At 39.1% G+C, this 12,550-nt stretch overlaps 2 long non-coding RNA genes and 1 pseudogene across 2 annotated transcripts in view; 1 reads left to right on the top strand and 2 right to left on the bottom strand.

Annotated features, from left to right (window-relative positions):
• Positions 1–11,766, bottom strand: part of LOC131307247 (mRNA cap guanine-N7 methyltransferase 1-like) — a 59,017-nt pseudogene extending 47,251 nt beyond the window's left edge.
• LOC131307249 (uncharacterized) overlaps positions 1–12,550 on the top strand; it is a 55,952-nt gene that overhangs the window by 41,840 nt on the left and 1,562 nt on the right. The gene's annotated exons all lie outside the window — the stretch shown is intronic.
• On the bottom strand, positions 4,242–10,827 carry LOC131307251 (uncharacterized). The gene is made up of 3 exons (XR_009194058.1): positions 10,684–10,827; positions 4,615–4,671; positions 4,242–4,310 (listed from the first exon to the last, which is right to left on the bottom strand). It is a non-coding gene; the product is annotated as an uncharacterized LOC131307251 (long non-coding RNA).

The raw sequence follows: 12,550 nt of genomic DNA, 5'->3' as shown, positions 1-12,550 counted from the left end.
TTATGAATTCTCTAGAACTCTTAAGAAATAAAAGAGTATCCTAGAACTGGAATGGAAGTATCGAATCCAACTTAGAATGAGTTGAGAGGCGAGAAAATTTGTTTTAGGCTCAGTGGCTTCGACAATCTCTGAATTAGTCTACTTTCGACCTATTTTTTATAAACTAAAATCTACTATTTTTATGCTTCGATACAACCATCTTTTAAAACGTCGAATACCCTCTTTATCGATATAAAATAGGTTTTGGTCTGATTTAAAATAAAGGAGATACAAACATTTTACAGAATGATCTATTTTTTTACTCACTAAACGTAAAATAGTCACATCTTTTTCGGTACAAATAACATTGGATCAAAAACAACTTGGGTTAGAAAATAACTTAACAAACTTTCTAACAGTTCAAACCTTGCGAAAATTGGAGTTCGAGAGTGTCCGGAGCAAGACTGGAAAGTTCGACAAATTATGGAGTTTGAGGGAGCTGCGCCTAGGCACCATTTCGTGCGCCCCGGGCGGAATAAGATGCGCCTCAGGCGCTTTGAAGATCAGAAATTTGTCAAATTTTGTGGGCTTCTCCCGAACACTTCCAAACTCCGAATTTCGCAAAGTTTGAACCGTTAGAAAGCTTGTTGAGTCTACTTTTTAACCCAAGTAGTTCGGATCCAATATTGTTTGTATACCAAATGATATGACTATTTTACCCTTAGTGAGTCGAAAAGTAAATCGTTCCTATAATTAACACTGGCATCACCTTCATTTTAAAATGGATAAAGATCTGTTATATATCAAAAAAGAGGGTTTTTAAAGTACTAAAAGATAGTAGATTCCAGCCATAAAAATAATGAAGCTTTAGTTTATGAAATATTGGTAGAAAACAGACCACTGAAAAGATAATGGGAGCACTACCACCCCCCGCCACCAACAATGTTGCCATAGCACAATCCTAGCTTCCACCACCATGATCACTTGACCACCATCACTTCACCACCACACTTCCACTCTGCGATAGTGGTGGCCAACTGTAATGATCTCAAAACATCCTAAAATATCTCAAAAGTTAAGAAACATATCTAACTTCTTGTTCTTTTCATCTCAAGCAACAACCCCACAAGCTAGACACACATAATACATCTAATTTTTTTTGTTATTAAGTCTAGATTATCCACTACCTAGTGAGTTGAGGTTAGCAAAAATGACATACATAAATTAAAAGCTATAATTCATAACTAGAAAAAGCATTTGAACAACTCATTGTTACCTCTATTGTTGTTCAATATTTCTTCTTCACTCGATTCCTATTCATTTTTTAGAATGAGATAGTGGAATCCTCAACCCAAATGTGGAAATTGATGGACTACATGCATGCAATTCATGTGCTATAGGATTCAGGAAATATTCACCATCCATTGTTTCATTTACTTTTTTATTGCATGTCACTAATTGAGAAGTTATGATCGAAGGCGTGTAAAAAAATCCTAGCAACAACAGAAAATCTTCTAGATGAGGTTGTGGGCGGTCGGCTTTGTGCCTAGTTTGTAATGGAGCTTCAGAATTGATTGAACATTTGCTTTTTTATTGTTTGTGGGCGAGAGTGGTGTGGTTTGGTTCCCATGTGAATCTTGATCGTGGAAGGGGGCCTCCTGCTCTGAAATGGACATCCCAAGTGATTGACTTGGGGAAATCTATAAAGGATAGTGAATAGTTTTTTTTTTTTTTGGGAAGTTGCACATTTTATACCAAACAACATAAAAACAAAGGAGATCAACCCACTGTACAAAATCTTTACAAAGGAAACCCCTCGCTACAATCTGCCAAAAAACTACAAAATTAAGTACCAAGAACTTTGCTTGAAATATTCCAAAGACTGCATAGTCTTTGGTTCTCAAGGGTGTGGGGGAAATGCACCCAAGTACACATACTAAGTCTAACATTATCCTCAGTACAAGCCAGCACTGGATCAGCCCTTCTGCTTCTACCAACAAAAACTCAAGAGTTCCTTTCCACCCATAGATGGTAGGCCCCAGCCGCCAAGACTAGTTTGAACAAAAAGGAACTGAAGCTCGTACTATTAGCGGACCGAATCAATTGAGATCCGTCAGAATAATTATAGGAGCAATCTCTTCCCATAATTCTAGGATTATTATTCTATTTCCATAGTTATTGTTTCCTAGTTGGTTGTATTCTTTTCCTATATATGTGTGGCTGTGTTCCACCAATTAATCAAATGAGAATCAATCATATTTATCACAAAGCACCTCTTATCATGGTATCAAAGCAGGGTTCATGTTCTTGCTCTTTCTCTTTCGCATAAGACGACACACTGGAAGAATACAGCAGTTTCAACCTTCAATCCATCTTTACAGACATGGTTGAGGCTCAAGAAAAGGTTCAGAAATTTATTTCTGATCTCTCTTCCCCTTATTTTCTTCATTCAGCCGACCACCCCCGTACCCCCCTTGTTGATATTGCTCTAACCCATACCAACTATGGGTCCTGGAGCCGTTCTATCACGATGGCCCTTTGTGCCAAAAATAAACTGGGTTTCATTGATAATACCCTACCTTGCCCCACAGATCCCGATATTCAACCCCTATGGAAACGAGTTTCCACGATGGTCCTCTCATGGTTGTTGAACAGCATCAGCAACACAATTACTCCAAGCCTAACCAGTTGCCGCACGCCGTATGAACTATGGCGTGATCTTGAATCCAGATTCACTCAAGGGAATAATTCACACTATCCCACACCTCCAGATTTCTCTGAATCTGGAATCTGTTAAGGATAACCTTCCAAATGCTGCTAGAATAGCTACATTCAAAGAACAGGTGTTGCAACGTTTCATCACTTTGATAGCACAACACACAACCAGGTTCAATCGTCATCCCCCATCTAAAAAGTCTCTCCTTTGTAGCTAACCTCTTCAAGCAAACTAACCATAAAATGAACAACCACCTAGAAACACTTCTGGAAAACAACGCTATTGAAAAGTACATCAACGTCATAATGCAGCATCCAGTCACAAAAATAGAAAATATGAGTGACACTTCTTCTATACCAGCATCAAACAGCATTACCATCAAGCATCCAACTGTAGAAACGTTAACTACAGCTCCCCAAACTAACTTTCACCCCAATCTCAAAACACAGCATACACAAATTTTAAATCTTAATCGCCGACCATTTGCTAATAGTAGCTGGACCTTATCCAAACCTGCATACCCATACCAACTCAAGCCTGTATCCTATTAGTTTACTACTTTCAATAGCCTCTTTATTGATACTTATAAAATAAGCTTTGATCTGATTTAAAATTGAGGGTGATGCAAGAATTTTCCAAAAATGATTTGTTTTTGGACCGGTTGAGGGTGAAATTATCATTGGGCGCCACTATTCGCAGCCCTTTATTTTCTCCCGTAGCCCATTACATTTCGGTAAATGGTTGTTGAAAATCATAAATAACATTTCGGTAAATTGCTGTTGAAAACAAGATTATATTTCGGTAACTACATGTCGAAAATATGTTCGACTTTCGGTAAACAACTGCCGAACATACATTTTCGGTAAATAGCTGTTGAAAAAAATATTATATTTCGGTAATTGGATGTTGAAAATATATCTCAATTTCAGTAACTAACTGTCTAGTATAATTGGAAATTTTTAACGGGCTATGGGAGAAAATAGAGGGCTGCGAATAGCAGCGCCCTTATCATTTCTTCTAACCTATAAACATTTTTGGGCAAATTTTCGTAGTCGTCCCACTAGTTTACGGTTGTCTCAATTTCGTCCCTCTAGTTTCAATTGTCTCAATTTCGTCCCTGTAGTTTGTTTTACAATCCAAATTAGTAAAATTGTTAACACCGTTAATGAAACTTCTGGAAAAATATGATTAAAAAATTAAGTGCTCTAATTTTCAATCCGGTTGAACCGGTGCGAAGATCTTATTTTTTTGATCATTTTATCCTAGATGGTCGTAATGAATTTTTTGCTCTAAGACCTTTCAGGGCTCTCTTAGGGTGCTCATTGAAAGGCTTTAGAGCCAACAAGGAGTGACTACATTAAGACTAGCTGCAGAGAGCAACTGCCAACAATTCACCATATATACCACTCAAAGATTTAGACTCTTTTTCATTGCAGTAAATACTGGAAGGAAAAAGAGAGAACCAGAACAAAAAAACACCTCTTAGTTTTTTGATGGTAACATTGGCATCAGGCATAGTTCCTATAAAAATGCCTCCTGGACGAAACAATGCTGATACATTGGCCAAGGCCCGACGTGCACGTGCCTCAGTTGACCAGGAGTAATGCATGGCAAACTACAAAATTCCAATTTTCCATAAAATCTACTGGAGGCCAATTAACCATCGATAATCCATTAAACTCAAAAACTAAGAAAACAAAATGCAGAACTTGCATAATTGACTAGAGATATGGCATTAATTTCCAATCACAAGCAAACAAGGAACCTGATTTGTCAAATTGATTGCAGAGAGATCATTTCCTGGAATTATTCCTAAAGTAAAAGCAAATGTATAACCCAAAAAGAAACAAACAATAGAAGATTTTAAAATTTTAAAAAAAAATCAATTTATCGTACATAACAACAAACGAATCGCTCACCTGGCAACTACATATATCAAAGGGGGCATCTTCTTCCAAAACATTGTCCAGACAGATCTGATAACCAGAAAAAAATATCATAAATGAGATTGTATTATTGTCTCTTCCTCTTTCGCCAAGAGGAATCCGGCCTCATATTACTAAGGTGCTGGTTCAGCACCATAAAGCAAAGCAGCTCATAAGGCCACTAATTTTGGAGGTAAAGCTCACCAGCCAAGTAACTTCCAGAGTTCAACCATAAAATTTTGTTAATCAATATCCCAAACACTCAGTTGGGCCATTCATCCCACGAAGTAGCACAAAGTTACCTCATAACAATCTCCACACATAAGACGCGCAGGGAATGTGAACTTTTTACGACGTTGATGATGTTCTGCATCACCATTGTAGCGTGTACGGCAATCTTCTATCTGTCCACAATTGTTGAACATGATTTTTCATTTGTGAGCAAAATTGATCTAAACGATTGGTTCAAAACCTCATTCAATACTTCCCAAAAAAAAGACGACAGAAAATGTATTCCCGCGAACAAGTTATCAAAACTAATTCTATTTGTGGGATCTACCTGAACATGATGCCAGTGAATCCCAAGATAATTTTACTGCCCTTCTACATAATTTTGGAACTCCCAACTAAGTCATGGAATTATTCTCATAACCAACTTTGACCAAATAAGTGCTGATATTCAAGTGACTTTTGGTATCTTCTACTTGAGAGTTGAAAGGTCCTCTTGGAATTTGTCGTTTTCTTTTATGTTTCAGGAATTTTCTAGTCCTTTTTTTGTGTTTAAAGGCCAGTTATGTACTGATATGAATTAGCTTGATAATTGAAGTGAAATTTCAGCCTTTGGCTAGTTCCTATTACGACTCTTATCCCGTGGGTGAATTCCATCGGGTGGCGAGTGTGATACTTCTAAGATCTCACTTGTATTACCTTCTCAAATCCATATTTCCGACATCAGTTTTGGTATCAGAGCTTTGGTTTCAATGGCGAGTCGTCGTCGCAAACAAAATGTCGATGAACCTCAAGCTCGTGAGAGAGACCTTCGTGATGTCGAGGTGGATGACTTGAGGAGACAAGTGCAGTAACTCCAGTAGCGTTTACAACGCTATGAGACTCTGGAATGTGTTGATTCGCACCACAGTTCAAAGGATGAAGCTTCAGATGAGGAGGAGGTTAACCCTTTTCACCGTGCTTCTAGCAACGCATCGAGTGGGGGGGCTCCTCGTTATCAACTTCGACGAAACCATTATTTCCAGCAAGAATACGGAGTCAAAGTTGAAATACCAGAGTTTGAAGGAAGAATGCATCCTGATGAATTCTTGGATTGGCTCAACACTGTTGAAAGAATTTTTGAATACAAAGATATTCCGGAAGACCGAAAGGTTAAATTGGTTGCCATCAAGCTGAAGAAACATGCCTCGCTTTGGTGGGAACATCTTAAGAAGCAACGAGATCGAGACGGGAAGAGAAGGATCGAGACATGGGAGAAAATGAAGAAAGAGTCGGAGGAAATTCCTACCTGATAATTACCGTCAAGACGCTTTCTTGAAATTTCACAATTTTGAGCAAAAGGAGTTGACTGTTGAAGAGTATACAGCAGAATTTGATCAATTACAAATGCGTTGTGATAGTTTGGAGCCAGAAGAGCAAACCATCGCCCGATATCTTCAAGGACTTCGGTCAGAAATTCGCCATGTGGTTCAACTGCAGCCCTATTGGACCTACAATGATGTCGTCAAGCTGTCATTCAAAGTGGAAAAGCAATTAAAGGAGTCCCGTGGATCAACTTCGCGTACTTGGAACAAGGAAAGCAACTCTAATCGAGCAAATGCATCCACAACCAACAAGGAGGCTGTTTTCAAACCAAATCCAAAAAAAGAAACTGCAGCTGGAAGTTCTAACCCAAGAAGTTCTAATCCTAGTTCCCGTCGCTGTTTCAAGTGTTAAGGATTTGGACACATCGCTGCTGATTGTCCTAATCGCAAGGTGGTGTCTCTTGTTGAAGAAGAGATGGAAGAAGAAAAAGAAACAACTGTATTCAGCGAGCCAGAGGATGATGATGAAATCACCTATGCAGATCAAGGAGAAAGCTTAGTCATTCAAAGGAGTTTAAATGCAGTGCTTGTGGAGGAAGACAGTTGGCTCCACAATAACATATTTCATACCAAGTGTACCTCTCATGGCAAGGTTTGCAATGTGATCATTGACGGAGGAAGTTGTGAAAACGTAGTGGCTACTAAAATGGTGCAAAAACTGAAGCTCAAGACGGTGGCGCACCCACAACCTTACAAACTCTCATGGCTTTGTAAGGGGAATGAGGTACGAGTTAATAAAAGATGCTTGGTTCATTTTTCTATTGGCAAAAATTACAAAGATGAAGTTTGGTGTGACGTCGTTCCAATGGATGCTTGTCACCTACTTCTCGGCCGCCCTTGGCAATATGATAGATAGGTGATTCATGATGGCTTTAAAAATACTAATTTTTTTTGAAAAAGAAGGAGTAAAAATCACATTAGGTCCTTCCAAGCCGAGTGCACTCCTAAACCATCTAACGGGGAAGGAAATAATTTACTCTCTAAATCAAAGTTTGTTGAGGCTTTGGAAGAATCTAATGAGGCTTATGCTCTTGTGGTGATGGAGGAAAATGTAGAAACTTTGGAAGTTCCTTTCGTGGTCCAACCCCTTCTTCAAGAATTTCAGGATGTTGTCCCGGAAGACATTCCACATGGTCTCCCACCCATGAGAGATATACAACATTCCATTGATTTTATACCAGGTGCAATGATCCCAAATAAGGCAGCTTATAGAATGAATCCAAAAGAACATGATGAGCTCAAGAGGCAAGTTGAAGAGCTTATGGCAAAGGGCTTAGTGAGAGAAAGTATGAGCCCTTGTGCAGTCCCTGCACTTCTTGTTCCAAAAAAGGATGGTTCGTGGCGCATGTGTATTGATAGTAGAGCCGTGAACAAAATTACTATCAAGTTCCGTTTCCCTATTCCTCGGCTTGATGATCTTCTCGACCAACTTTATGGTGCTACAGTTTTTTCCAAGATAGATCTTCGAAGTGGTTATCACCAGATACGATTGAGGCAAGGAGATGAATGGAAGACAGCATTCAAAACAAGGGATGGTCTTTTTGAATGGACGGTGATGCCTTTTGGACTTTGTAACGCTCCTAGTACTTTTATGCGTCTTATGAATCATGTTTTTAAACCTTTCATTGGAAAGTTTGTTGTTGTATATTTTGATGACATTTTTGTGTATAGCAAAGATGGAGAGCAACACTTAAATCATCTCCGCGAGGTTTTCAAGACGCTAAGGGAACAAAAATTATATGCCAACTTGAAGAAGTGTCATTTTTTCACAAATGGCCTGGTCTTCTTAGGCTATATTATGTCCAGTGGAGGTATAAAGGTGGATTCCAGCAAAGTTGAAGCAATCACCAGCTGGCCCACTCCCAAAACAGTCCGTGACATCCGCAGCTTTCATGGTCTTGCGTCTTTTATCGACGATTCATCAAGGAGTTCAGCACTATTATTGCCCCCATCACTGAATGCTTGAAGGGAGAAACATTCCGTTGGACAGATGAAGCACAAAAAAGCTTTGAAGTGATTAAGGAAAAGATGACAAAGGCTCCTATTTTGGCCCTTCCAGATTTTGAAAAAATGTTTGAGGTTGAGTGCGATGCTTCTGGTGTTGGTATTGGAGCTGTCCTAAGTCAAGAAGGTAAACCCATTGCTTTCTTTAGCGAGAAATTAAACAACAGTCGCAGAAAATACTCTACTTGCGACAAAGAGTTTTATGCCATAATTAGAGCACTGGATCATTGGAGCCATTATCTCTTATCCAAAGAGTTTATACTCTTCTCGGATCATGAAGCTTTGAAATATATAAATGGCCAGCATAAACTCAGTAGCAGACATGCTTCTTGGGTTGAGTTTCTGCAAGCTTACACTTTTCATATCAAACATAAGGCAGGCAAGCAAAATCAAGTAGCAGATGCTTTAAGCCGAAGGCATTCCTTGCTTTCCACAATGCAAGTGAAGGTCTTAGGCTTTGAAGTTCTCAAGGAGCAGTACAAAGATGATAAATATTTCAATAAACTATGGGAAGAGTGCTCTAAGGGACCATTCAATCGGTTTTTGTTGCAAGATGGCTTTCTTTTTAGGGACAACCAGCTATGCATTCCAGAAGGTTCCTAAGAGAAGCTATTATCAAGGAAGCTCATGATGGTGGACTCGCTGGACACTTTGGTAGGGATAAAACTCTTTCTCTTGTTGCGGAAACCTTTTATTGGCCGAAAATGTTGAAGGATGTTGCACGATATGTGGAGCGATGCCAAATTTGTCACCGTGCCAAAACTCATGCTCAAAATACTGGGTTATACACGCCATTACCAGTCCCTAGAGCTCCTTGGGAAGATGTGAGTCTAGACTTTGTTCTTGGGCTGCCAAGAACCCAAAGAAAGAAAGACTCAATTATGGTTGTCGTTGACAGGTTCTCAAAAATGGCACACTTTGTTCCATGTAACAAGACCTTGGATGCATCTCATGTGGCTGATCTTTACTTCCGGGAGATTGTAAAGCTTCATGGAATTCCTAAAACCATGACTTCAGATAGAGATTCTAAGTTCATGAGTCACTTTTGGCGTACACTTTGGAGAAAGCTTGGAACTACCTTACAGTTTAGTTCTTCTCATCACCCGCAGACGGATGGACAAACTGATGTTGTTAACAGGAGCTTGGGAAATCTGTTAAGAAGTTTAATTGGCAACAACATTCGTCAATGGGATCTTATTCTAGCTCAAGCTGAATTTGCCTACAACCGATCCACAAGCAAATCAACGGGTACTAGTCCTTTTGAAGTTGTTTACGGAAGGAATCCTATCAGTCCACTGGACCTAGTTCCACTTCCTGTAACTCATCATTTCAGTGGAAATGCTGAAGAGCAAGTCAAATATATCAAGAAGTTACATGAGCAGGTGCGAGACCGTATCATAAAGCAAAATGAAAAGTATCGGAAAAGTGCTAATAAGCATAGGAAGGCTGCTGCTTTCAAAGAAGGAGATTTGGTTTGGGTTCATCTTCGCAAGGAACGCTTTCCGCCAGGGCGTTATGGCAAGCTCAAGCCTCGAGCTGTTGGTCCTTTCAAAGTTCTCAAAAGAATTGGAGAAAATGCATACCAAATTGAACTTCCAGAAGAGTACGGTGTTTCAAAAACCTTCAATGTATCAGATCTTTCTCCCTTTCATGAGGACGGAATGGCAGAAGAACTCGAGGGCGAGTTGCACGCAGTGGAAGCGAATGATGCCGGTGAATCCCAAGATAATTTTACTGCCCTTCTACATAATTTCGGAACTCCCAACTAAGTCATGGAATTGTTCTCATAACCAACTTTGACCAAATAAGTGCTGACATTCAAGTGACTTTTGGTATCTTATACTTGAGAGTTGAAAGGTCCTCTTGGAATTTGTCGTTTTCTTTTATGTTTCAGGAATTTTCTAGTCCTTTTTTTGTGTTTAAAGGCCAGTTATGTACTGATATGAATTAGCTTGATAATTGAAGTGAAATTTCAGCCTTTGGCTAGTTCCTATTACGACTCTTATCCCGTGGGTGAATTCCACAGGGTGGCGAGTGTGATACTTCTAAGTTCTCACTTGTATTACCTTCTCAAATCCATATTTCCGACATCAGAACACAAATGTGAACTTTTTCGAAGATGATGGTGTTATTACAAGTCCATCTATATGCTTTTTTTCTTTTTACTAGTAATTGGCCAGCTAAAAACTCACTGAGAGAAGACACGAAAAAGTAGCAAGTAATTCATGGCCAAGGAAAGATTTCGTATTTTCCACTCCATGCTGGACCCCAAAGAAATGCGCACATGCAGGTCCAGCTTGGTTAAATTTAATACCATAACAAGCTTCACTATCCACAGTAAATATTTAGATCTCCACCCTAGCAAATGTTTAAGAAGTCCAAGGGACATGATTTCAAATACGCGCACAAAATACCTAGGTAGCTAAATATCAACAAGGATTTCTACAATGCAAGGGACTTGTGGTACCTTGCCACGAGCAAGATCAAGAACTTAGTCTCCGCCGTGTGCATACAGTTGAATTAGGACACTTTTAATATGTTTACCGAAACAGAAAATAGAACAGCCTTAATAGATAATAAATCAATCTACCATTGGTTTCAAAGAGAAAAATGTGTACCACAAGATAGTATGCAGTACCCAGTTGTTAAGTTTCTTCAAATGAACAATAGGACTATCTTCTCGCTCTTCTCGAGTTTGATTCGTCCATGCACTATAATGGTCAGCCACTTTCCTGGCAAATATCTTTGTACTCTCATCCTCCAAAAACTGTGAATCGCCTTACCATCACACAAAAAACATTTCATTACGAAAATTCAACAACTCTGTTTGCCTGCTAAGAAAATGTAGTAGCAAGATAATAGAACGTCAATTCTCCACCTTAGCTTAAATTTTAAATCACTCTTTCATAAAAGCTTCCCCAAAGTGGAAACCCTGAACATAGTTGAGATTCAAACTTTCTTTCAGTTTCTTCTGCTTTATTCTTAACATCCAAACGGACGGCAATCAATCTCAGATAACACTATCTTGGGCTTCCTAAAGCCTGATTCAATTTGGGCCGCGCTTCGTTGACTACTCGGGTTTCAACCCGGTCAGCTCACGGGAGTCGGAGGCGTGATGTGAAGTCTAGGTAATAAATACTTGCTATACACAACACCTGATGTATCTTACACTTCTTCACTTGTTTCATAGCAGACTGGTGTAAGCCGTGTATATACTATATACTCAACAATATAGTTGGGAAACAGCATAAAAAAAAATTCTGCCTTGCATTCTTAGTTCTATTCTTGTTTGTTGGTATGGCCGATTTCTCAAAAAGTAACCAAAATTATCAAATAATACGTCTCCTAAAACCCTCAAATCAATAGTCATTCGATAAAAAAATAAAAATAAAAAAATGGACTGTAGATGACAAATCGAGAAATAATATACCATCTGGATTGTGTCTGAATTTGGATTGAGGCGGTCCGAGAGAGGCCGACGATGAAGACTCCTCGTATCCTCTCTTCATCTCCAAATGACAGCAATAAAAACGGTCCCTTTTCAATCTGGAACGAAGGGGCCAAAAAGTGTTCGACGAACTCTCTCTGAGCATATATATACCGGTACCGGAGCGTGATGAAAACGGAGTGAATTCCTTCCGTAGTTCGATCCAGTGTAGCCAGTTCTATTTTCAGAAAAATAAATTTGCACCGATCACCTCCGATTAGGTACCAATCGGCATTCGATTAACATGATCTTCCACAGGTTTCATCTTCTTGACAATCTCTACAACTTGATCAGTTTGGATCAAGAAATGAATCTGGAATGAGATCACAATTTGACTAATTCCGCATTGCAGTTCCCATAATGGAGCTAATGAACTTGTTATTTTATCAAGTGTGCCCAATTCTATTTTGGGACAAAAAAATTCGTATAAATTATCTCCGATTATGTACCAATCACTGATGGATTAACATGAACTTTGAATGGTTTATGCTATTGATAAGATCTACAACTTGGAAAATTTAGATTGCAGAATAAGCCCTAGATGAGTTCACAATTTACCAATTATAGGGTGTCACTTCGTTTGAATGGACTTCTCAGTTTGGAGCTGCGAAGTCTCTATGAATACCGTCTCTATGAATACCGACCAACGTCGTTTTGATAAACCATCGCGAAATATCCAGCTGTGCGACATCGTTTTTCAACATTCTCAAACTCGTATGTTAAAGACGCGATTTCTATGTCCGACGCTTTCTTACTTGCCCAAAGGTTAACTGTCGTCGTCCCCATTCATCTCTCTCTCTTTATATATGTATCTCTCTGTACATGTATATGTGTTTGTATGCATATT

Source organism: Rhododendron vialii, chromosome 11a, assembly GCF_030253575.1.
Source record: "Rhododendron vialii isolate Sample 1 chromosome 11a, ASM3025357v1".
NCBI classification, from domain to species: Eukaryota; Viridiplantae; Streptophyta; class Magnoliopsida; order Ericales; family Ericaceae; genus Rhododendron; species Rhododendron vialii.
Note: the sequence above shows the minus strand (reverse complement) of the source record. Positions and strands in the feature narration are given on the sequence as shown.